The sequence below is a fragment of the Lagopus muta genome, chromosome 10 (assembly GCF_023343835.1).
Source record: "Lagopus muta isolate bLagMut1 chromosome 10, bLagMut1 primary, whole genome shotgun sequence".
In the NCBI taxonomy this organism is placed as follows: Eukaryota; Metazoa; Chordata; class Aves; order Galliformes; family Phasianidae; genus Lagopus; species Lagopus muta.
The window spans coordinates 4,700,694-4,727,812 of record NC_064442.1 but is presented as its reverse complement, the minus strand read 5'-3'; the positions used below and the strand labels follow the sequence as shown (position 1 = coordinate 4,727,812).

The 27,119-nt window shown below is 39.1% G+C and overlaps 1 long non-coding RNA gene across 6 annotated transcripts in view; it reads right to left on the bottom strand.

The window, feature by feature from the left end:
- LOC125698245 (uncharacterized) overlaps nt 1-27,119 on the bottom strand; it is a 352,601-nt gene that overhangs the window by 250,223 nt on the left and 75,259 nt on the right. For 4 of the 6 annotated variants that reach the window (XR_007379135.1, XR_007379132.1, XR_007379129.1 and 1 more), the window contains exon 2: nt 13,950-14,036. The exons of 1 other annotated variant lie outside the window; for it this stretch is intronic. This is a non-coding gene — a long non-coding RNA (uncharacterized LOC125698245). Of the gene's footprint in view, nt 1-13,949; nt 14,037-16,334; nt 16,469-27,119 lie in introns of those variants that run through there. One more of the 6 variants, XR_007379133.1, reaches the window with a different exon arrangement.

Genomic DNA, 27,119 nt, shown 5'->3' with positions numbered 1-27,119 from the left:
GCAAGGTTGGTTCACATACATAAAACAACACTGCAGTCACACAAGGATACCTAACAGCTAGTGGGAAGCATAGATTTTACCACTAGAAGCTAAACAACAAGATTTGGAGAGTCCAGGATTTGTTCTTCTTTAATTTGCATGGGACTTCAGTCCCAAAACAGTTTCTTCCATGCTTTGGAGAATTTAATATTCCTATTTGGCAAAGCCAACCTGTTCTGATCTTCTAATCTCCTGGTATCAAAATGGTTAGGGCCAAATAAGAACAATAGAGAGATTACAGTTTCTATTAATAATTTGCATCCGTTTGTTCAAGCAATGTTTATTCAAGGTTCGGAAAGCCCTTAGAAAATTATATTTATTAATTAGTGTACACAACTCTCCATAAAGAATTTATATGTGGCCTATCTCCGGTCTGCTCTTAGCCTGCATTTGTACAGACCCAGGGGTTATTTTGACTAAACATATAGGAAATATCTAATTCAGATATGCTCAAACCTGAGACCGGGGCTGATTTTCAATGTTATCTTAAATTCAAGGTTCTCACAGGTGCATATTAGGTTCACATATCTCAGCTAAATTACTAATAATTCTAGATGTCTAAGATACACATTATTATCAAGCCAGTATATCTTGGCTTGATATCTCTTGACTAATCCCAGTAATTAGCCCAAACAGCAAAAGCTCCAAGAACTATTTTCCTGAGTTATTCAATGCCTTCTGACTCAATTAGGAATGCACTCACAGCAAATTTCATTCAGCCTTGTATTTGCCAAGCAAAAGTGGTTACCTTTATGAAAAATTAAAGCTTGTAAATTGAAAAATTCTTTTAAAGACTGAAAAGAAGGGAAAATATATATAATGTACACACTGTTTCAAACTCAGTGGCATGTTGGAAGGAACGTGTGCTTTCACTGAACTGTTACCTTTGCCTAGTGGAATGCTAGAATATAAAATGACATGTTATATTAGATTTTACTGAATTTAAATTCTTCCTTCAAGGCATTTACAGTGAACTAAAATATTTTCCATTGAAGACTCTTTGGAAAGTGACACTGCTTTCAGCAACATCTTACTGAAGACAACTTCCAGTTTAGGGACACAAGGCTGGGTGAAGTTGTTACCTGGCCTATCACAGGAAATCATGTACTGGACATGACCACCACAGAACAGCAGAGAGAAAGCTTTGGTCCAGGATTTCTGGCAAAGACTGTTGCATTCCTGTGAGATCAGCGTCAGCATTGAGTCATGTTTAGCTCAATAGCTGACCACTTAATAGCTTTAAAGTGTTCAAAGTCCTTACGTTGTTTCAAACACAGCTCTGCAAGAGAAATGTGTCTGCATTATGCAATGGTTTTGCGTTCTATCTTTTAGGATAGACTAAATTAGAGCCAAATACTGCTGTAATTTATTAAAAGAAAAAGTAAACCAAATCCTCAGCACACTGTTCTAAACCCAGACAAATTCAGGAGAACTCTGTGAGATTTGGAGTTTTGCTACTGAGATTAGAATCTGATCTATTGATTTCCATGGAACTTCCATGAAATGGAAATTAGCACAGGCTACAGTCATCTGTCATCCTTTTCTTACTTGTTTCCAAAATCTGATTTCCTGTTCAGAAGAAGAGCATATTCCTGGATCAAAGCCAGGCTGAAAGTAATCAGACCCTGGATGATACTTCTAATGGGCTTTGGATCAGGCTTTCCAGCTGGGGAGCCCTGGATTAGTGGGAAAAAATGGAGAAGCCAGAACTCCTTGAACTGTACAGGAATTGGCATTACACAAAAAGAAATAGGATCATTTAACTTAAATATGGGTGCAATAAAAATCAGCTAATGCTAACTTAGGAAAACTGTACGTAAATAAATGTACATGGCTATATTTAATATATCAGAAGTTGCTATCTTGTAGACAGAGCAGAGCACAGAGATCTTTTTTTATGTTGACCGTAAATGAACAAGTTTACTGGTATTTTCAGAATATGTTTTAAGTAAATAAAACACAAAATAATTGAAAGATAATTTCAAGCTTGCAACCACAAGTATCTGTAGTGTAGACCTAAGTTTCAGCTTTGGGTTTATCCAGTTATGGTATCACATTATTACCATGCATATGACCAATCCACGTGACAACAGACAACACATCAGCCTGTGTATTTGTAGGCATTATACCCTGGGTACTCTTCAGCTCTCACAAATTATGCAAGAATTGTTTGCAAACCTTGGCAAAACAGACAAGCTGCTTGGTAACATCGTTTGGATATTCAGGATTCAATGCACCTTCCTCTGAGACTATCCAGAACATCAGGGAAATGTTGAGATTAGCAGTACTGCAGTTTCAGACACAGCCTGTCTTAACTGTTGCTTAAGCCTCTGTGGCACCTTTTACAGTTAAAATGCTCATTTTAGTGACATAGCCAGCAGTGTTTTTCAGGAAATTATAGTTTTCCTTTATAATCTGAAATATAACTGGAAAATATATTAATTCTTCCCTATTGCATGCTGCAGAGCACTGAGACACAGATTCAGGAATGTGATTTCTGATCTGGACCCCTTCTTAGCACCTAAATTAATTAAAGCAAACCAGTGGGATAGACTTAAACTCACATTGGCTTCAGGAAAAAAAGTAACCCTTGTCTGTCAGGGGAGGATGGCAGCAACACATTATTGATTTAGAATACCTAGTTCGCCGTCATTTCTACAGTTTCATTTAAAAAGATACACATGCTAATCATAGAGATGGGAGGAAACATAGGAAAAAATGTATTAGTATGAGAGGCTGGGACGTTGTATTTCTGTGTACAACAGGGAAAAGTTTATTGAAATGACTGCTAAAAACAGCCCAAGAACAATGCGGGAAACGGCAAGAAGGAAAACTGAAATCCAGCTCTTCATATGGGATCAGAAGAGTTGGAGTCAGAGCCACAGAAAGGAGAACAGGTGAGGGTCAGGAAGATAGAAAGGAGAGAGAGCAGCACTGGGAGAAGACATGAGAAATTAGATCAGAATCTGAAAGCACTCAGGAGAGCAGAGGAAAAGGCAGAAATTAGAGCAGGAGCTAAGAGGAGAGCCAAAGAGGCAATAAAAACTCAAGGAGGAGAAAGAAAAACTGCAAGATGAAGAGAGGAGGATGAGAAAAAAAAAAAAAGATAGGAGATAAATACAAGGTGACATAGAAGAGCCTCGACCTCCAGTTTCTAAAGGTGATGTGATTTCAGGTGTGAAAGAAAAGAAATACTTTGCATTTTTTTGAAATGGCCCTGAAGAGAGGACTGAGCTACATCTCAGAAATCAATACTGCATTTTATGCCTGCTGCACCCTTCACGAGGAACCAAGACAACATTGATTCAAGTAAGTAATATTTCATTGAAAACTGATCTGTGATTGCATATCTGCGAGGGACCGGCTCTCCAAGTCCCCGTGTGGTGTCTGTGCTGAACAGGTGTCATTTCTGGGATTGTGTCAGCAGTGATGTTGCTCTGTTCCCGGTCTGCGGAGCACGTGGAGAGCAGAGGACACGTCACTTTAGTCTTGGAGAGCAGATGATGCTGCATCAGAAGGGCTGGCTGCTCTCTAGGGTCATCAGGTTGTGCCTGTCAGTGTGCAGAGAGCAGGCTGGGAGCTCTGCTTTGTGGCTGTATTTATTTCAAGCAGTTCAGTGATTATTTTAAGGTAATCAGAATAGCCTTAGCCTGAGTTTTTAAAGCTGCTTTCCTGATCAATTGTAGCAGCGTTAGAGCTGGTGTGCAGCCATGAGGCAAAGGGGTCTCCCGGGCTGCAGGGTCAGGTTCTGGTGGTGATGGTATTTGCTTTTTCTCAGATTTTCTTCTGATGTTTGAGGGTAAAAGTCCTTTGGTTTTATTTCCCTGGCCACAGATTCCCTTGGGAGAACAGATTCCACGTTTATTTTGCTATCAAATCTCGATGTGTTTGAGCCTCTTCATATCTGAACGGGTGATGGTGAAGCAGTTTTATAACAAAATCTGTGTTGGAATTCCCTTTAGAAAAAGAATCACTTCATTATCATGATAAAAATCAAAGCATGTGTGGACTAAAGGACATACTGATAGTAGGGGGGACGGAAAAGATTTGTTGACATAAACATCAGTGTATTTCATTGCAGGCTGGCACAGCCCACTCAGAACATTTAGTCTTTTAAATTAACCTAGAGCACTTGAACTGGTCTCACAAAGCGACTGCCTATGGCGTTACAGGAAGGCCAGCTGCCCCACACTGCTCCCTTGCACAGTGCAAACATCCCACTGAGTCACATCATGGCTCCCTGTGGGCATCACATGGCTGCAGGGCACCATGGGAGATGTAGGCAAAATGGCAGGAGTGCATCTTTGGGACAAATGGAACCTCCAGCCTTCTCATTTAAAAATCTGAGCAGGTGATTTACTGGTGAGATTTTATTGTCACATGAAAAGTGGTTGGAGCCATCCCAGTGAAGAAAAACCACGCAACTTTGTTTCAACTATTTCAATTACTCAAACTAATGTTATTTCCATTGAAAACACACAAAGAAAATATTTCCACAACTTTTCAGCCTGCGAACTGTTGAGGCAACAAAAAGTCAAGGCAACTTCCCAGCCCAGCTGGTGATTAAGGCAAAGGTTCAGACACAGACTGTGGCCCATGAATCAGTTCTCCTAACTCATTCCCCCACATATTCCCACTGCTAGAGGTCTCTACTACTGCAGTACCTTGTTGGTAGCAGAAACAGGAGAACTGAAAACTTATTTTTAGTGTTAATGAAAATAAAACTCATCTGAGAGGTGTCAGAGAAGCCTCTGAACCTGCTCTTCAGGATCAGTACCAAGTGGAACTGGTAGCTCTTGAAATGAAAAGTAATGTGAAATCAGCACTTTTGAAGACAGTTTTAAAACAAAGTCAAAAATTAATGCATGGTAATTGTTCACTAAACAGCACAAGAACTGCTAGGCATATTCTGAAAAGAAGTGACTGAGGAAGACACTTTGCAGTTTTAGAAACAGTACAAATAACTTGTGGCCCAAGAAAACACCATGTAAACATATTCTGCACATGTATGTTCATGCATGTCTGCATGGCTGTGTATATATTAAAGACAAGAAAAGAACAATGTTTGCAACATATGGACAGCAAAAAATGGAAAAATGCAGTGGCTATTTCTCATGAACACGGGCTACTGATTACAAGTATTCATTGTACTGCTGCCTTTCCTAAGAGGAGAAGCTAATACAAATGTGGAGAATGTGGCATGACCCATTGAGCTGACATTAAAAGCTTTAAATTGAATTACATTGGCAGAAACCTTCAAAAATTGTCCTGGGAGGAGAAAAAAATTCATGACAGAGCATAACAGATGTATGAAATTAAGAGCATTTAGGAAACATTATCTTTGCTGTATGATGGGAAATGTTTCTAATTGCACTCACAGGGTGCCTTGAAGATATGCTGTTTTTATTTAAGATACGTTCTTTATGATCTGTTACAGATTCTCAGCAGAAATATATAGCAGAGAGAATAAAATGCATATTAAGATATATGATTTTTTGCAACAATCAACTCATCTATTTTCATTGTTCAAAGAAACAAATTGCAGAGGCAAAGTTGCTGATTCTAGAGGAGTAGGATGAAAAGAAGGCATCTTATTGGCTAACGAACAACCATACCATACTGATGGATGTAAATCTAATGCTCACGGGTCGTCTTATATCTCATATCACAATTGGACTGCATGGATTTCCCGGTACTTCTGCACCTTTATGTCAGTTGTTACTGCTGTTCTCTTCCCGGCTACTGGATGCTAATTAAATCCAGTAATTGAGATGCAATAGAAAATACTGTATGTGGATTTAAGCATTATTAATAATGTCTGTGCTGCAAGGCTTTCCCAACCAGCACTCACTTAATGTTCAAAGTCCAATTCAGCACACAGTGAAAACTAGATAAAAATGCAATGGAATTTCTGCTCTTGCACACTGCTGAATCAACAGATTTCAATAAGAGGTATCTTCTAAAATTACAACACGTCCCCTATGCTTATCCAGGGGTTCACAACTGTGCTTTTGCAGTGAATAAATACAATGACACTATGTTTCAGGTTTTTTTTCCTGCTCTGTGGCTTCCAACAAGATTCATCAGAACCATCCAACAAATGCCATGAACAAGTACAAGCCTAGACTCCATCATTTTCTTTTCACCTCACAACTTATGTGATTTACATTATGATGGAAAATATCTTTTTTTTTTTTAAATACAATAGGAAGCCTTTATGATTATAGCTGCATTCAAAAATAAACAAAACATTACAAGGAGTCCCTCCAACACACAATGTAGACAGAGAAATTAATTCCCTTGTCTCCTGCAGGGATTAGTATCAAACTGATGGATTCATTCTATTTGGAAATTCTACTTTTCCAAATTTCATGCTATCTCTAAGCATGATCTCTGAGTCTTATGCGGCTCAGTGACAGTACAGTAAATAGTATGGGATCAGAAAAAACAGCAGCAAGATCCTGACTGAGGGACTGGAGTGGTTACCAGTATGGAAGGAAGTCTCCCAGAGACCTGATTCACAGTTCATTTTTTTCCCCTGCTCACAAATGACTGAACTATAAGACTCATATATGAAAAGCTGAGGAAACCAAGGATATGGAAGAGCTCATAAAAAATGTTTGAATCGTGTCCTGGGGAGCAGGTCTGTCGTGCCGCAGTCGTCTCAGCAGAGCCTCAGATGCTGCTGAATGCCTCTGGCAGGGCAAAAACTGCCTTGTAGGGGTCATGTCTCTAGCACTCCTCACATTAACTTCTCTGGGAGACAACACACTGGGAATTAGACATATTTTTAGTCTGAGCTAGTGAATGCATCTGAGTTTAAACTCCTGTGCAGCACATCAAACCAGAATTTTCCATCTCATTTGTCATTTCAAAGCATAGCCTTTCTATGCTAGTCTTCACCACTTGCTACTAACATGAGATTAAATCACTTTTTTTTATCCATATCCCTTTCAAGAGCGCTTTCCTTGAATTCAACAACTGCGACATTTGCTTCTTCTACAAATCTTTACCATATTCCATTTTTCCCAGCCAAGGGGATAAGACTACATTAATTCACCAGGATATTAGCTTCTCTTGTTTCAGAGAGCAGGTGGGACAGACAATATTTTGGGTGAGGATACATGTGTACAAACAGATACACACCTCCATTGCAGATAACCTCTAGCTCCCAAGCTGTCTTGTCACTGGTACATGTATAAGTGTGTGATCTTATTATCTTTCTTCTCATCTTCTCCAATCTGTTTTCTACTTGTATGCCAAATTTCTTTCCTCAGTCTTGAAGTATATAGTCAATTATTTGAGACTAAAATCATACGTTAGTACATAGGACTGCATGTTTGGACGTAGAACTTAGACTGGGAATGATCTATGAAGCATTGGAATTTGATGCAATTTATCAAAATCACTCTTTAGAAAAAGATACGGATGCTTCCTACTTGTATATCACTCTGCACATTCAAAACATTCTGCAAACACTTCTCCATTATCTTTGCAAGCTATGTACTATCCTTGCCTTAGAAGTGGACCAACTCTAGATAAACCTTCAGTGCTCTTCTGGTGACCTTGTAGATTTATTCCTCACCCAAACCAGGAGTTCTAGCTCTAAAAACTATGCTAGCTCACTGACAGTTAATATTCAAAAGCACATTCCTTCTGATAACTTCAGATGGAAATAGAATAAACTTCTTTCTTGCACATACAAGAAAACAAACTGTTCACTAATGTGGGAAGAACTGGTTCATCCCATTCATAGAGAAAATTTACAAGATCCAGATTATTATTTCCAACATAAATTTGAATAGGAAAAGGATTTGTTGCAATGGAAACTCCTGCTATTGGATTAAAAATGACCCGAGTTGTCTGACAGATGCCAAAATCAGTGAAGGCCAGGATGACTTAGAACCATTCAGTCTGCATCAGAGAAAACAAATGGGCTGAATGAAATAACCTTTCATTCAGTTCTGTATTTTTTGTCACCAGCAGTAAAAATAAACAAATAAAGTAGTATAAATGCACCTTACCAACTTCCTCTAAATCAAAATCATCACATCATATGAGCTAATTTCACGCTCATTGTTTATAATCATGGAAGGGAAGAAATCAAATAATAAAAAAATAATAATAATTTTAAAATTACATAAAATAACTTAGAATTAGAATTATTCCATTGCAGTCACATAACCTGAACTGTAAAGTTTGTGATTTAATTCCTTTCTGGTAGGATGTCCACCAGTAAAAACAATATGTAATGAGTAAATAACTCACCAAATTGTGTGTGTGGAGTACATCATTGGCTTCACAAACAGGAATAGAGGGAAAACGGTAAAGAAAAACTTAGAGAGACAGACAACCAAGAACTGCAGTTTAACAGAGAAAAGGTACCTGGCGAGGAGCAGAGCACTGATTGCTCACTGAAAAGAACAACAAACAGATCTGAGCTGTGGGGAGCTGTTGAGAAAACTGAAGGAAGAGTGAAAGTCAAGGGCCACACAGATTATCCCAGAAAGTGCAAATGGCCCAGAAGCCATCAGCTGGGGAACCCAGGGTTCATTTGGGACTTAATGGCTCCATGAAGGCTACACTTGCAGTTAATGTATTTGAACCAAGAAATTTTTGCTTTATGAATACTTACACCAGAATAGGAATGTACTTAAAATGATCCAAAGTATGTTCTTATCAAATTGAACATAAATTTCAGAGATATTATTTTTAAAAAAGCTTAATGTATGGGATAGATTATTTCCAGTGAAATATTATATTTGGTCGAGTGATGTGACAGGTTGAAAAAAATAACCACTACATACTACACTATAATGTATACCTGAGTGCAAATAGCCATTTTTCTACGGTAAAGCATGACTGAATCAGTGTTCCAGCATGTACCAAATGAAATCCTCGTTCTTTGAAAATACATATATATATCCCTTTCAAAGCTCTTATTTCAATAAGCCATTAATTTCTGGGTTAGACTCTGTGTTAAAGTGCCAAAAAATTCATTGACAAGGATGATATATTTCATTCAAAACAAGTAAACCTAGCAGGAAAAAATAACATCTTTAGCCTGAAGAAATCTTTCTAACACTTGTTTGTAATCCCTTTGGTTAAAAGGTACACACTCATGCTTTTTATCCAACATTTCAGAAAAAGAAGCTGACAAAACCACTGAAAATATTTCCATCCACTTCAATGATTCAGAAAATCCAATGAACGTAACAAAAATCCTTTTAAAATCTCTATTCAAACCAAACCTTCTTGGATGCATTTAGCACCTGCAACGACACTGAGAAACTGTGACTGAAGGGTCTCTGGCCCCAGCAAGTGCTGTTAACCATGTCGTGCTGCTGGAAACTGAGGCACAGAGACTGTTCATATTCGTCAAACATAGACAGATTTTTATTATTTCTTTTTAGCTGTTTCTAAATGATGATCTATCACACACACACATTTCTTTGACACTAGAAGAAAGGTAGCTCAATAAGTTACTTGGTATGTCTCCCATTCAACTCTAAGTGCTCATCTTTAGAAGTCTCCCGCAGCTCCCAGGGAATTGGCAGCTAATGAAGTCAAAGAAATACTGGGGTTCATTAAGCATGCAAGCACTCTGCTGAAAATCAAAGATCAGCCTGGTACCCCTTGAACATACCATAGTTACCATTAAAAATCATCACAGTATTTGAGGTTAGTAAAACATATTGCTTAGGCTATAAAACATTCTAAACTAGTATCCCAAATGTCTTGCCTCAAGCAAGCACTTAAATTAAAGTTTCAGACAGCTGGCACTGGAATCAAAATAACAGTTTTGCACAAAGAGATTGGATAAACATGATTATTGTTTTCATAATTTATTTTGTCAATGCGCAGCATCGTGCCTCGATCCATCCTTTGTACTTGGGCATGATTTCTCTCTTTTCAACAGGTAACTATATATTTCATGTGGATTTTTACAGAAAACAATCCCAACTGATCTGCTGCTCTTGAATAATCTAATCCCTAATTAGTTGAGTCTGAACACTAAAAAGGCAGTACTGTGTGCTTTAATTAATTTCCATAATCTGGAATTTTTGTCTGCTTGCCTCATGAGATTGTTTGGTTTTCAAGGAGAGTCTAACACAACAATATCACTTCTTCACCTATGAAAAAGATGGCAGTGTTCTGGGTACTCAATACAGCACAACTGCAACAAACCCATAGGTCTTAATTAAGACTAAACCCACTTCCTATTTACCTTCAGTGACAATTTTAAAATGCTCTTCCTGCATTTATTCCTCGTCTCTTCCATGTTCTGAACATGGTTTGCTCCCCTTCAAGTTCCTTAAGCACAGACCTTCCAACCATGCAACATGATTTAAAGTATAGGAATATAGTGCCAGAAATCCTATGCAGCTACCTCTTACATAAACACACATTTTCAGACACAGATCCCCCAAACATTTCACATTTAAAACTCTCTTCCAAAGCCAAAACGTGGCTTCTTGAACAAATCTCAGAAAGATTTCTGCAGTATTTTATCCACGCGGTTAGCCAAGAAAAGATCTTCTCTCAAAATCATCAAATCGTGACACACACAAAAGGAACCGCAGTTAGGAGAAGCTCCAGCTTTGCAGGCATAGAAAAGCCTTGCCACATTGCTGGAGTGTAAAACCATTGTCATGATTCACGTTGCTTTCTGCTACCGTTCTGCAACTACTTTTTAAAGAAACGTTATAAAATGTTCAGAAGGATTCGAGTTTTGACAACTACTTTTCTTGTAGACCCCTTTGAATACTGTCACTGCAGATCTCTCACCCAAATGAGAGTCTAAACCATTGCCTTGACGGGAACTGAGCTCCCGTGCTTCAGTTCACACAGCTGTAAAGTGGAGATATATTTCTGTATTTTATATTTTATATATTCACTGCTTCACAGGACTGTTCTGGAGCTCGTGAGCACATATAAATTGCTTTGACTCATTCTGTTGAAAGTATCCCATGGACAAAACAGATCTTTCTCACAAATATAAATTAGGAATTATCTCCCTTGTACTCAGAAGGGTTAGTGTAAATTATTACACGTGCGGGACTGAGAGCAAAACTTGTCCCTGTTTATGCAAACTACTTCTATGGTTTCTGCTAGCATGAAAGGGGGTGAGCTGTTCCAGCTATCGTGAAAAGGATTTCTCAAGCCAACACAGGCCAACCAGGTCCATTTTGAGGTTGCCTTTTGCTTTCTCACCTTGTGGGAATTCCTTGTGGAGCTGTGACCACCAGGGCCTCAGAAGATGGAACCAACCTTTCAGCTTCAGGATAAAACCCATTTCCTACCACCTGTGCCCTAACCAGACCTCAACTGGTCTCAGCTCTCCAGAGGTCAGCACATTAGGACACTGTCCCATTGCACGCAGAATTTCATGCACTATTCAGAGGAGGAACAAGATGCAGAAAACACGAGAAATTTGCCAGTACTGATGTTTAGCTCCTCTCTTTCCTTCCTTGAACATATCTCTGCTGCTTTTAATTAAGTTCTCAGATTCATAGCTCGGAGATCTTTAATAACTACAGAAAGTGCTTGCAAGGCAAATTTTTCACTTCTAAGAAGGATGGTTATAATAAATGCTACCCTCTAATTTATAGGTAAACTTAACCTGATTTTACCTTTATTGCAATACATTGCATGGCCATTTTCGTGCAATAGACTGATGACATAAAAGATTTTAACTTTTAATAAATGGTGAAAACGTTGGATGGTATGCCTCCAACACACTGTAAGTATAGTGCCTGCTGATTAATTAATCTAATTAACAAAGGTGAAGGTTTATAATTGGGGTTAACTAGAATTTAACTGGTCATTGTTCATACCCCCCACTGCATTGTCCCCTAAGTAACTCACTCTGGTAGCCCTCCACGGTCCCTCGACCCCAACTTCAAATCCAGGGATCAACCAGCTTGAAGGAAAAGTATATACAATCATATTTCCAAGACTGTAATAACAGCAGAACTTAATGGTGTGATATTTTTATACTGTTTGGGAAAGAGACCCTATTTTTTCTTACTCATAAGCCCAGAGTATTTTTAAATAGTTCAAGTCCCTGTAGTACTTCACAGTTTGCAGCGCAGTTTAAAAAGTAATACATCTTTTCTTAGATGTACCCCAGATTCTGCCTTTTAATAGACATGATAATGAGATTCTGTGTCTTCATTTCCCAGTGTGCAGAAAGCTCAAATAAATCTTTGATTGTTCACAACCCTGGAGAAGGCTCCCAAGCCCAGGAATGTAATGATGTTTCTCTAAACAATCATTGCTAATGAAATTTAAGTGTATTTAAAATATATAGATGTTTGTGTGTATATATATTAGTACTATCGGAATTGCTTTTCATTCCTTTCACTTTGTAAATTTGTATCTGTCTGCAGTAAACTTAGCTCTCAAGGGATTCGTTGCTAGGAGAAGGGAAGTCCCAAGTTATTTCACTGACCTGCAAGACACACATTGAACTTCTGCTTTTGAGTGAACTTTTAAAGCGTTAGAAGAGCCATTTGGTGACTTTTTCATAAGATTAGGGACTGCATCCCTAGACCTCTATCAAATGCATCAGAGAGCAGAATGCAGTCCAACTGTACAGTTTTGGAAGGACGTCATAAGCTCAGACCTCACAAGGTTCAGGAAAACATCACCAAATATCAGTCAAAAGACACGGATAAACCTCTGCTTGCCTGTACATGATCCGGACACCTCTGAACCTCTTTGTCACAAGTGTAACACTCTGGTTTCCTTTGGCTATTTGAGGTGCTCAAGTAACTACTTCCCAAAATAGGGAACAGTTTTACAGGAAGGGAAATTGAACAACCATCAGCATGTACCTGTTGAGTCATCATTCTGCACAGACTGCTGAATACAATTATTGATGTTCAGCAAAGACAAACATAACATACTCGTGCTCAGGAAAAAATGCTAATGCCTTACACCTTCAGTCATTGTTAAATTTGCTTTGAAGGGAATCCAGACTTAACAACATTGCTTGTTTTATTTCAGGCTACCATTGTTACCATAACACTTCCAGTTTGTTTTCACTCCTTTTGCATATATCAGCTGCTTTCTCCTGAAAATATATATCTCACGTTCCTGAGTATTACCAAAAAGTTACACTCTTCAGAAAGGTTGCAGTAAAAGCATTTACATTATCATGCAATCTATGTCACAAAGAGGCCTGACAAGACTTTGGATATCACCAACTTCTAGAAGTTATAGCATAAAGAGACTAAGAGAAAATACCAAATTAAAATATCGTCTATAGGCAGAAAAGAACCCTGAACACATAAGGTGGAAGAAGAAAGCATAGGGAAAGCTCTGTAGACTTTCCTCCCTAGAGGCCTGCAAATCCCAAGCAGCATCTACCATGGCCATTTCACTCCCACATTCTCAGTCTCAGGTGGAGATTAGTAGTGTGAATTCATTGATTAGCCCCACCATCACTCAGTTCTCATGTTTCTTTTCCTCACCTCTCCTTTCCACCACTGAACACAATCTTTAGAAATCACATCTACAAACACTTTCTCAATCAGAAAATAATTCCCTCCTCCTCATAGATTTAAGTACATTTTGTATGGTAGTTGCAGTATATATTTTCTCATAAGTAAGTTTTCCTTTCTAAGTACAAAAATTCTCACTATAGGACTTAGTGCTGAGCTACTGTTCTTGGTTCTAATGCAAAGAGAGCCAGACCCTTAGCAGGAGCGAGTAGGCATTACCTTACAGCCTCTGTTACACCTTCACCTGTGAAGAGGCTGCCTTTAGCCACAACAGTCTTTCAGATGCTTTTGGCATAAATAGTGTCTCTTTCTACTTAAACAGTAATAGACATCGAGACTCAACAAGATCAAATCAAGGCTGTAGGCTTTACAGCAAGACTTAATAAGGTAGACAAGGATTACCTGTTAACTGGGAAACTGAAGAATACATTTCTTCAACCTTGGATAATGTTTCTCTCATTTCTTCATCCCTTTTCTTTTGTATGTGGCCTAAAAATGAACCAGAAAAAGGCAATCATGGAGGGGAGAAGAAAAAGGGTGAAAAAAAAGAAGAAAAAAAAAAAAAAAAAAGTACCCCAAAAGCCAGTTAGCCATTGGAAATCTGCTGGATAATCATGGGAGCCATAGCTAACTGCTGCTTTCCAAGCCAATATGCCCTGAGAGTCTTGAACTCAGATATTCCAAGGCAGCTAAGTTAAGGCCCCATCCTATCTGGCAAGCAGCTGCAGCCTCTTGTTAATTAACAGCATATTCCTGACTTGGTCCAGCTTGTATGGATGAGAAGGTGTTTCCCAAGGAAATCAGAGTAGGAATAGAATAGGGAAAAAGGGGGAAAAAAAAGAAGAAAAAAAAAAAGAAGAAAAAAAAAGAAAAAAAAAAAAGGTGAGTTCAGGAGGGCAATGAGGCGGGGGTTAACAACGCTGCTTAAGATCAAGGGCTGAAGTGCTGAGATGCTGCCAGACTTGAAAACTTTAATTTACTGTCACTGTTAGCCCCCTTTGAGGTTTATGGTGGTATTTATACACACAGCATCAATCACATGAAACAAGGAGGGGATTTATAGTTTGTTTTAAAGACTGCAAATGCAATGTAATGCAAATAGCATGCCTCATGGGCATTTACATTTAATGGGAAAATTACAGATGCAAAAGATTGGTAGAACAAATTTTAAATTGACTTTATTACATCTAGTGCTTTTCAGAGAATACTATTAAAAAAAAACGCGAGGAGATATGGTAATGGAGTTCTACACTGTAGCTTGACAGCTTAAATTCCACTTAACTGACTTTGCTTGCATCTTTCTGTTTACATTACTTCTTCCAATGAGTTTGGCTGGCAAGATCTCTGGATCATAAACTGATTAGAAGCTTTGATTCTGTTTTGTTTCCTTTTTGGGGTTGGAATATTTAACGTGTAAAGCTGATTGTATCTTGCTAACTGTTTTTAACTAAGTTTTATCATCAGAATTTTTTAATGTAGATACAGCTAGGAACAGCTCTTTGAATCTATTATTACCTTTATATGTGACCATACATACATAGTCCTTAATTTGTATAAGCTTCCTATATTTCCTCTTTATCTCTATAGATAGAACAGAAAGAGATGGCTGCATTACTTTGCTCGATGATGGAGCAAACATTCAGAACTAATCTCAGCTACTTATGGAAAGCCCATTCTTTCTCAAAAAACAGGTTTATTTCCCACTATTCCCTTGTGGCTACAAACACTTCTCCTGGAATGAAGAGCATTTGCTGTTGCAATTGAAGGTTGTTATCATCATTTGTTGACTTATGGTAGATCCATCTGAAAGGTGTTGGTGGGTCTCCAGCTCACCTTCAGCAGACCAGATGAAGCCCTGGTTCAAACAGGTGCAACTGTACTTGCTTCAGGGAAGCTGTGCCCAATTACACAAAGGCTGATTTAACACCCTATAATGATTGCTATATTCCCATCCCATTCAGGTCTCAAATGAGCAAATAATTGAAGGTGTTTCTTAAGCCCATTCCAATTGAGTGAAGATTGAAGCACATGTGTTGTTTTTAGTCTGTTTTGCAGCCAGCAGCAGAGCAGCCTCTCTACATGCTGAGACCTGCTTTAGGATGGTAGAAGCCTTCCACCCTTTGTTCCTTCAGATTTCCAAATCTTTGCTGTCACACAACATAACACCCGTGAAAATGCTTTACAGACCTGCTCATCATGCCATATTTTAGCCACAGCATAAGCAAATGATGATGTGACCTTTCAAGAGCATAAAGCATGTAGTCAAAGATTACTAGAGCTCAGCCTGTTAGGACTGCGTCTTTCCGAGATTTCAAGCAGAATCTCCCTGAAATGAATGCCATCCTCTTTCTTTGCTTCTATTCATCATGATACATATGCATGTACCCTTGAGATACCCTATAAACTTGTTATCACCAAAAGGCCACGATTAAGAAAGGAGATGATTTGCTACCCATTAGTGACTCAATCAATTCTACTATAGTCAGTGAATATTTGTTATCGTCATCCACAAATACCCCTCCTGGATTTCTGTATCCCTATTTTCAGTTTTTGTAGGTCTCTCTTTCATCTTATAGAGTAATACCTTACAAGAAGACTTATAACAAACTATGTGACATCTCAGTGCATTTATTAGTGAGGAACTGAGTCAGAGCAATGTTTGCTCTTTGTCCGGTCCTGACAGATATATTCTCCAGGTGTTGTCACCCATAACAAACATATAATGGCAGAGAGCAGCCTATATTAACATTTGAGCTAATACAAACATGCACTGTTTAAGCAATTCACCTGAGATTGACTGCCTTGCCGTTGTGACTTTTGTTTAAGGTTGTAATCCCATGCGATGACATTCTCCTCTGCAGCAGTATGTTAGCAGCAGGCTTGGGAGTGTCACGATGATGAGGAAACCATAGGCTCCGGAAGTGAGAGCAGAAGTGAAACAAACTTTCACACTCAGAAACCATTAATGAAGTAAACACACTTGAACGTTGACAGGTAACTCACAAAGCCACCTACCAGTCTTGTTCCAAATCAAACCAACAATTACACACACACACACCAATAAAAACCAAACTATTTGTAAACAAAATTCACAGTCATTTTTAAGTTAGATTATCTCATGCTGGCCAAGCATCTAATGCCTGAGCAGACACAGGAATGTCAAAGTAGAGAAGGAAACGGCCTCTTTTCCACCAGCACAGCAGACTCTGCATCCATTTTTATGTTTCTGATGATCCATAAAGAAAGTACATTTACTGCAAGGATGCACATCATAATGGAGAATCCAAAGCCTTCAACACCACTAAATGTGGTTACATTTGCTTTAGGCACTGTGAGTATCACAAGTATCACTGTTTTCAAGAAAATACTCATCAAGTTTAGCCATACCTGGAAGAATATAGACAGCTGAAGCTAAAATTGCAGTGCACAGAGACACATGCTGTCCCTATATTGACGGGTAACCATGTGCTCGTGTGGGATGAAGTGGAGAATTGCTTCTTGTTGTGGAAGGTTGTCGAGGCAAACATGCACAAATCACAATATTTGGAGTTTTGTAACCCACAAATGATGGGTTTCTGCAGAACTTAATGAAATGACGATTTAAACCCCCTCCCACTCCCAATTTATCTTTCAACAAGAATTAATATTTTTTCTGGAGATAAAATAATAAAATAAAATACACTGACACGATGTGTATCAAGACAGAAAAAAAGATATAAAAATATTGAGCCCCTTAAATTTCAAGTGCAATTGTCTTTCCTGGTAAACATTTTCCACATCTCCAAAAACAAACGCTATTCAGAGTTTAGCCCAAGCTTCTGAGACACCAATTACACTGCAGCACTCAAGGACTGTCATCTGAATGTAAAGACAAATACTGTCCAGATAGCACATACCAGCTGCCAGTTCCTGTGTAGCAGGATACTCCCTCACCTTCTGTTTTAGGTTTCTGAAAGATTGTTTTCTTTTAAAATGGCAGGTTCCCTCCATTCCTCCTTCGCTGCTCACAGTGAGACATGTCATCTGATACTAATTTGTACTCGCTTTGTGTTTTGACTTAATTTGATTAATAACTATATCCTTTAATGGCAGTGTGACTTAACAATATGCTATTATGTTGGTGCACTGCACTTCGGCATCTAGAAGCCATTCATCTGCATCACAGCAACATTTTGAAACTAATTCAAAGTGGCATTTTTCTGTACCTCTTTACCACAGGGTAGAGGCCTGCTCTTCTACTGGAATTGCCAGCTAAGAGCTGCAGGCCAAATCTGGCTTGAATTTACCCAAAGACTCCTCTTAGTGCTCACATTCCAGGCTGGCTATCTATAGAATTGTTTCACCCCTTTTCTCACCCTTATCCTATTGATTGCCTTCTATGTCTTTTTTCTTCTTCCTTTTCTTTTTTCTCTTTCAATTCCCTCATGCATTCATTTTAGATATTTCAGAGTTTGTTAGTACAATACTCCGCACTGACAAAACCATATCAATATGGTAAGAATTTACCAAGGAGCTTACAAACACACACTGCCATAAATAAATAAAAAATAATCATTTTGTGACAGAGACAGATAAAGGAGGATAAAAGAGAAAGGAAAAAAAAAATAAAAAAGAATTTATCACACCTCAAATTAAGTATAATTAAACTTTGCAGTGTCTTAAGACATAACACATGCTGCCTGGTGGATGGGATGAAACTAGTAAGCTTTGACATTGTGTGGGGAGGAAAGGAAATCCAATGAATTCCCAGCAGCTCCAGATAAACTTAGGAGAAGATATCAGTGCACAAAGTGTGTTTGTGTCATCAACACCAGTGGAGCAATTTGCAGATGAAAAGAGAAAGGCAAAGTTGATACAGGGCAGTTGAATACAGGGCAGTGGCATGTGGTATGTGTAATTCTGCTGGTGATGCACCTCCAAAAAGGGGAGGGAAAAAAAAAGAAGGAAAAAAAAAGGGGGAAGGGGGATATCTAAGGAAATCCAGGAAGGTTTCAAGTTTTAGGAAATGCAGGAAAAATGCAAGAGGAGCCAGTGCTTGGGAGGAAGAGGAGCAGAGTCAGCTCAAGAAGGGATGTCGCAAAGCTGAACTTTCCTATTGCTGACAGCAGTCAGTAACAGCTGCTTAAGGTTCTTGCTCCTGTAAAAGAAAGCTTGAAACTAACACCCTTGGTGCCACAAAGCAAACCTGTACGGGCCTTGAGGCAATTAAAAAATCATACATAGTAAAAAAAAAAAAAAAAAAAAAGAAAAGAAAAGAAAAGAAAAATAATTGCCCTTACCGTGGAAACAATGGCTGTAAAGTTTATACATGATGGTTTCCTTTGTATTAGACCAATGCTTGCCACATGCCAAAACATAAACCAGATTCCATAATATGTAGGTTTTTCATAATTTCCTCAGATTAGTTTTTTATTAATGCCTGTCAACAGCAAATGATAGGCATGTGTTGCATTAACAGCCGCTACAAGCCATGCCAGCCCTGACTTTGCTGTTGATCTAAAACCTAGAGGAAGCTTAAAAGCCCATTGATTGAAGCCCATTTGCATTAAATCCCAGAGGTTTTTACCTTCTCCCCTTTTTAAGCAACTATTAGTTGTTTTTACATTTTCACTAATAGTAGTCAATAATTACAGGGTTATTAACAATCATCTAGAATAAACAGAACTGATTATCTTCTCCAAGGTGTTTCAGCCATCCTTGGATATTTATAAACTTCCTGACTTAAATCATCTTTGAGAATTTTTTTTTTTTTTTATTTCTTCATGTGAACAGTAGAAAAGAACTCCCTGTCTCCAAGCCTCTACCCTCCAGTTCTCCTGTTAGCGATGTTCATAGAAAGGCAAAGTAAGAGAAGGAGAATAGACTGCATATCAGCAACAAGCATACCCTTTGTTCATACAAGGCCCACACAAGCTCATAGCTTATACACTGAAAAAAGACTCAAAGCTTTTAATGCTCAATTTCTTAAACATTAGGAAAAGCAAGATTTACAGACTCTTAAAGGAAAATGAGACTGAAATATTTAAACTGGAAGCTACTTGTAAAACAGTCATTTCTAATTGGTGAAATAAAAGAGTTCAGAATTGCTTTTCCTAATAGGTAATGTTCCCATCATAAAATAAAAGTGCTGTAAAAATTTACTAAATTCTCACATTAAAAATGGACACACTATGTTCCTTAGTGTTCTTTTCATGTCATCAGATAACCACGGAAGTCCCTAAAATTTAAACATCTCTCAGGCCAAAACAAATGAGTGATTGGAAAAAAGAAATCAACTCCTTGTAGGAGTATGTGGGTTTAGAAGAACATCCCAAACATTGATAACATGGCATTCAGAAAATTTATTAGTTAGGTCTACAGCTGTTGGCCTACTATTCAGCTAAGCTGTGTATTGCTCATATGCATTTCATGGCAGAAGCATTTCATGTCAATGAGTGGAAAGTCCATGAGAGTGTTTGGCCCAGGCTGTACAAGTGTAAAACAGGACTCCACTGTGTTGAGCTGCATATTTCTGGATTCAGATTAATTAACATTGCTGACACAAATCCAAGTTTTCGATGTATGTCCATCAACCTCAGAGGAATTCTATCCAAGGATGAGAACAGAATTGAGGCAAACAGATATGGGTCAGCTTTAGGAATGATCCATTATTTGTGTATGTGCCTCTCTTCATCAGACAATACGTTTAACAAAAGAAGGGTTTTTTCCTACTCTGGTTATGAGGTTAGCTCAGTGCTCCACCACACATGGTGCACATGAGCAAAGGTGGCTGAGCAGGGCTATATAAGACTGAGAGATGAACAAAGCTCAGCAAGTTGAGCCTAGACTTTAGCTTCTCCTTCCTCTCTGTGCGCAGAGCACTCCATTACAGCAAGACAGTCCCTATAGGCATTTATAATCATATACAGACTCAGACATATGGCACTAGCACCACCACCACCAAAAAAATCTGCAGAACAGCCACCTCTGTCGACTGGTTGAGGCAAAATTCCTGAACCTACAGCAGGCAATAATTGATGGGATGAGAAATTTCCAGAAAGGCCACTTCTGCTGGGGTTTATGCACAATGTCAGCCATTTTATTGGCACTGAAAAATAATCTGGCCGCCTAAGCCCATACAGTTTTGCCTTATGTGCAATCAAGGCCTGTACATTTTTTACTGCGCTCAGTGTCCCACTCTGGAGGGAGAGGACTTCCCAAAATAAAACATGACAGCTTACTCAGGAAAAGACTGAGTAAATAGATAGAGCCCGTGTGTTGCCTGAAGGTCAGCAAACCCAGGCTCCTCAATTAATGGCAGATGCAAATTCCAGCCTTTGCTCTGACAGCTTGCCCCCAGCCAAATCAGAGTGGCTGAGCTGCCACCCCTTCAGCTATCCTGCAGTATCAAGCATCTTTTCATCCAGTTTGGGATGAAGACAGCACTTAAGCCGTGCCCACACAGCACACAGAGGCATTTTGTCCTGGCAAGAGATTCCAGCTGCTTGTCAAAGCAAACTCCTTATTGGGTGGTAAAACAAAAAACAAAAAACAAACCAAAAAAAAAGAAATGCTTTTTACTATTATAAGAGAATCCAAAGGAACAGAAATGATGGTTTTTAACCCCAAACAGAAGCTATCCCATGGCTGGCACTGCAGATATGCAGTTCTGCTTTGAGGATATTGGGATTCTGTTTGGAGATATCTGGGACTCCTTTGTTTCTGCTGTTGGTGGGTCAGTGGTCATTATTGTGAGAGGAGGCTGTTGGCCATTATTAGGAGATAGTGACCTGAATTTCCAGCAACCCTTCCTAATCAGTGGCCAAGATTTTGCAGCAGCTGTTTAATAATAGTTTGTCTAATAAAATATTCATATTATCATATATTTTCCATCTTAGAGGATGATCAGAATGTCATTTTAATATTTTCCCCCTACTAAAATAAAATTCTAATTAAAGCTAAAGATATATTGCCTACGGAAAGTTAAACTGTTTAAAATTATTAACTGCTTGAATACTTGTTGCTATACTACAAGCTGCTATAAAAGAAAAGAAATTAAGTACATGGGGGATTAACGCAATTTTGAAAGCTGCATTCCCCTCCCTCCTCCTTTTAGATACGCCTAACTGAGCCATAACTATTTTTCTCCACTCAGCCAGACTCCAGCTTTGTGGCTTTTTTAATAACCTGGCTTTTCAAGCTTGTGCCCCCGAGAGCCTTTTCATTTCTGCCGCACTACCTACAAGCAAATTTCTTCCAGTTGCTCAACAGCCTAATGCCTCCCTTTCTTCGTTGTTGAAGCATTTCATTGCAGTTTCATTGACTGGGAGGTGTTCTGTTACAGTGGAATCAATAGCTTAGGGCTTCCCAGCACACCGATTAGCTTGTCAGTCAGAGCCTGGGGGAGGTAGTGTAAATCCCAGAATACCAGGGGCCACCAGTTTGAAAACTAAGGAATGCGAGGAGCCCGCATGGGTTTTTCTACCACCTGTTGCTCTGCAACATGTGCAAAGTGTATTAACTTCTTTGCTGCTACATGCCTTAAAGGTCAACTGCGATAGAAGCTTTAAGCTTTTGGAATATTTTAATTCATTACAGGAATCAACTTTTAGCGATTTGCTACAAAGAGCGCCTTACAAAAGGCGTTTCTTTTCTGTGGTAAGGCTTTTTGTTGGGGTTTGTCGGTAGCTTTGCATTTGGCAACATGTTGGTACCTCTTTCAGCTTTATTTTATTTAAATAATCTGCTTTTTTTATTATGTAGGAATAGAACCAGTTTCCTCAGCAAACGTATTCCCTTCCACCATGAAGAGTGCCACTTTAGATGACCCAGACCGTCAGAGGGGGGATATTTCTTCTCTCCCCAGTTTGTGTTGGAGGAGAATGAAATTACGAAGCATGAAGTCAGAAAACTTTTGCAGTCCACGTGCTGTCAGACCAGAGCATTCCCACCTCAATGCCACCTGACTCCAGCTTCTCCCATGGATGTCCAGAACTTCTCCCAGTGTCCCAGGGCCATCTGCTATCAGTCCAGAATGGCTCTGCATGTGGGACAGAGCTGAGGCTGGTTCTTCACAGCTAACTCACTTGGGTGCCTCAGCTGGGTTAAGCTGTGTCCTTACGGCCAGCCAAGATGATGCAAAGCTATATATTTTAATACCTCTAGTCAGAAGTGGTGAGCCAGCCATGGTTCTCTGTACCAGCCCCTATGTAACTAAATGCTGTCTGTTGGAAGTGCTTGAACTCTAAAAAAATACACGTAACCCAAACTCCTCCGAATGCAGCCATTAAAAACAGAGGCACGGGCCCTCCGAGCCAACCTAAGGAAACCTTATTACAGACATTTATTATCCAAAAAAACGTCACACATGACCACAAAAGGAAATTCTGTGCTTAGAGCATAAAAGCCTGTGCTTTGGAAAGGTTTTGCTGTCACCACATTTGGGTTTGCTCACAAAACCTCTACAAACTCGCCACAAACCACAAAGTAAACGTGCACAGTGCAAATTGTGCTTATTAACATAATTCCACAAAATTAACTCAATGGGCTGTTTCTTTATTAATTTTGTTTTAAGAGAATGGCACTGGGATTTTCTGACTATTAGCATAAACAACAGCTGGAAGCTCGAGGCTGTCCAAGTGGATTTCTAAGTTTGTATTGAAAATATTAATCTTTTCAATAGAGAATAATCTCAGACTTCTGTCATTCCAAATGCAAGGAATGAAAAGAGTTTACATTAATTTAAAGACCCTTAGTGAAATGCCCTCCACTTTAGAGTGAAGAAAGAATCCAAATTGATCTTCTAGCTTGTTTCCTTTAACTGACAGGCATAAGCCTACTTTTATTTTAAAATATAAATGTTTCCTGTTCTTTTAAGTGTGCTGCTCCAGACATTTAGCTGTTTAAGCAACATAGCAGAGGCACACAACCAAACTTTCTGTCATACTGTAGACCACACACCTCCTGTACACCTTGTAATTAATAATCCTGAGAATGTCCATAACGAATCAATGTTTTTCCCTCCCCTCTTCCCACTACTGGAAGTGCTGTTAATTCAGCAAAATTAGCAGCCTTGTGTTGTCAGAGCAAATCACTCCCACTCCTCTATGAATGTGGTTACTCAGCAAGAGTGTATGTTCACAATTTCGGGGATGTTTTTTCTTTCTGTTTCCATCTTTCACTTTGCTCCCTCCCCCTCCACGCGTTGCAGTTGTGAACATCTGATACGGGTAGAACCGCGCTGCGTGTTTACTTAAATTCAACCTTTCACTGCAGAAAAGCGCTCTATGCCTCGGCACTTCTGTCACCAAAAACCCTGCCTCGTGTCGAATCAAAGTGTTTGCAATAAAACCACGCCATCGTATATCATCTCCCCCATTTTACCCAGTAAATGTAATTAATTATTTCTTTACCTTGCACTTTACAGACAGTTACCTCAGGCAGCTGAAAGCAGCTCTGCTGCTTGTAACCACTTGAAGCTTCTGTCATCGGAAGGGGATTACCCTGTGGTACTTATTGCACACGTGCACGCGCACACTCACACATGCACTCATTACACTCCAGGCAGGAATGTGAGCCCGCCCGGCCACGAGCCATCAGCACTGGCTTGGGCAGCAGCAGACCCACAGGCCATGTGGGACCCAGGCAGCACTGACCAAGAGGTTCGTCCTGCAGATATCATGTTTCAGTGCAGATAAAGGCCTCTGCTTAGAGGCAGGCTGGAAAAGAAGTTACCATGCATCATGGTTGTGTATGTCTGTATGTTCACTTTTGTCCAAGGTGGGGTAAAAGTGAATAAAGCAGTAAATTCCCTCACAGGCTGTTTGGGAAAACATACCCCAGCCAGGGAAAAGAAAAAGAGAAAGGGGTCATTCATAAGTAAAGTGATATTGCCTTTCTGACATATTATTTTTTCAAATTATCACTATTTATAAAACTCATGAATTAATTCATGAACAAAAGCTATAAAATATTCATGAGTTTTCTACAGACATGGAAGTTTTGGCTAAACATGAAATTACGTATGCAGAATATACTCACACAAACAAAAACAAGTATAGGAAAAGAGATATTTGTCACTTACATCCAGCCTAAAAACTTAATAGTAAGTCCTGCAGACATCTGTATTCCTCTATGGTAAATTGGGATAGACTCTAGGGGCACGATGTCCAAATGTCTGCGGGTGTCCAAGCACAACCAACACAAAACATATCTTCACATCAAGTTGTTTGCTAACAGAACAAATTTCCTATCTCATACCCACTCTCTCTGCCCCTTTATCTGCTGTTTTCTCTAGCATTGTGCAAACAACGGATGCACTGAAAAAATCGTCTCTGTTAATCATAGCTGCATAAGCTAGGTTATACTTTTCATATCCAAATCAACACCTACAGCCATCATTACTTCATGTGTTTGGATTCTGTCCTAACTGGCAGTAAAAGCTGTCATTAGGAGCAGGAAACAGTATGAAAGACCTTTCACGGCCTCTTTCAGCATGCAATGTCATCTGTTACCATGGGTTGTATAGTACTGATGGCTATAAATGCCACTATGAATGATGCAATCTCATATGTGATGATGAACTTGAAAAAACCTTTGTTGAATTTGTGCTTAAGGTGCTCATATTCCGGTTATTCATGAGCATCCAAAATGTTGATCACCAGCCGGGTGTTTCAGCAGCCCCAGTGGCAATGCTACAAAACTCCCCTGCAGCCCTTCCTGTAAAAGATGGCACAAATAAACTCACTTTATAGATTCCATGAGAGTTATTTGTCAGACATGTCAGCTGCAGCTCATTTCCTAAATTCCGTAACGTTTCCTGGCGGAAGGGCTTAGAAATAAAATTTGCAGTTTGTCTTTCCTTTTTTTTTTTCCTTTATATTTAATGACCACATTTCTCTGAAGAGTTCTCCTTCAAGCAGTTTGTTCAGATGTATCTATAAATACATTTTGGATACCGAATTGCTCCTATATGCAAGCTAGTTTGTCTGTCAGGAGTAAAGCAATTTATTTCCTGAACTGTAGGTGTGAGGCAAAGAATTAGGTGTTCCCAAAAGGGGGGGATGTGGAAAACTAGCCAGTGCTCTGCATGGTTCCAAGGGATGTTGTGGGAAGTTCCCACTGGCGGCTGCCAATGGCTCTCCATCACAAGCAGCTGCAACCTTTCCTACCGGCTGTCAATCACACCATTTTGTGCAGTGATTCTGCACTCCGACAAAATATCCCCACCATAGGCTATGATGAACTCATCAAACATATTCTTTCCTGTAAATCAGTGGAATTTGAGCCTTGCTCTCTAAAGGCAAAAATGTCAAGTTTTAACTCACAGCAAACTGAAGTTCAATGGTGTTGAATTTGCTTCGTTTAGAAACAGAGAAGCTTATTGGTCCTCTTCAGGGTGTGTTCACCAGCCTGAATGACAAGCACTGAGGCCTTCCATTATGGAACAAAGTTGTAATAGTCATTATAGCTCTATGACTAAATTTACTTGACAGTTCCAAAGGATTTTGAAGTAAAAAGTATCAAAACAGGAATTTAAAAGATCAGAAACTCAAGTCACCAGCATCAGAAAAGTGAACGAGGCTGAAAAAGCTGAACTATGCTGCAGAGCAAATGGAGCATTTAGCTAACAGAAACATGAAAGAAAGTAAGAGCTCAGGCACTTTGCGCTTCCTGATACACATATTGTGAATTTAAGGAGGATTATTATGGTCCATAAGATCTAGAGTCAAACAAGACTTTCATCATCAGCTTTGGAGCTCCCAGGTCCTATTAACTCTTAACCAGAAGAAAATCTTTCATGAGAGTCTCTAATATTGTGATAAATATAGAAATTTATAATCTCATTTTATCTTGTGCAAGTCATATGGGATATAGGTAGATAGAAAACTGCAGTAATTTCTAAATTGCCTTTATTTTTTCTAACTAAAATCACCGAGAACATCTAAGAATATATCAAAATTAACTATACACACAATAGTAATATCGGGATAGTTCGGAATAGTAGACTAACTTTGTTGAATATGTGGGAAATTGTAAGAAAGAAAGCCAGGGCACAACAAACAATAAATAAGTAAGTAAAATGGAAAATGATAATACAGGAGAAAGCTGAAGCTTAGGATGGTGAATAATTGGAAAACCATCAAGAAAAAAACAGCAAAACAGCACAGGCAAAAACAGCTTCAACTATCACATATTAAACTTAGCAAAATGGGAGGGTTAATTGTTCTTTGTATGCCTATATTTACATAAAACACGTTACAAATATTCATTAGTGATGAAGTAAGCATTAAAGATGTGAGGGGACTGCTAGGATGCAAGCATCCATTCCCATCAGCCCAGGGCTGTCTCCAGGAAGGCTCTGCAGGCTTAGGGATCTCTTGGCACTGGAGGCACCCAGGACATTTACCAGCAGTGGTGACTTGGAATAGTTGGCTTGAGTCCTTCTGAAGTCAAACATTAAAAGCCTCAACTCTGCACACCACCTAAGTAAGCACAACTTCACCTCTTCCTATGTGCTAAATACAATAACACAGTAGTTTTTAGAGCCTTTACACTGGTTAAGCTACATCTTGGCTATAATTCTCTAGCTTT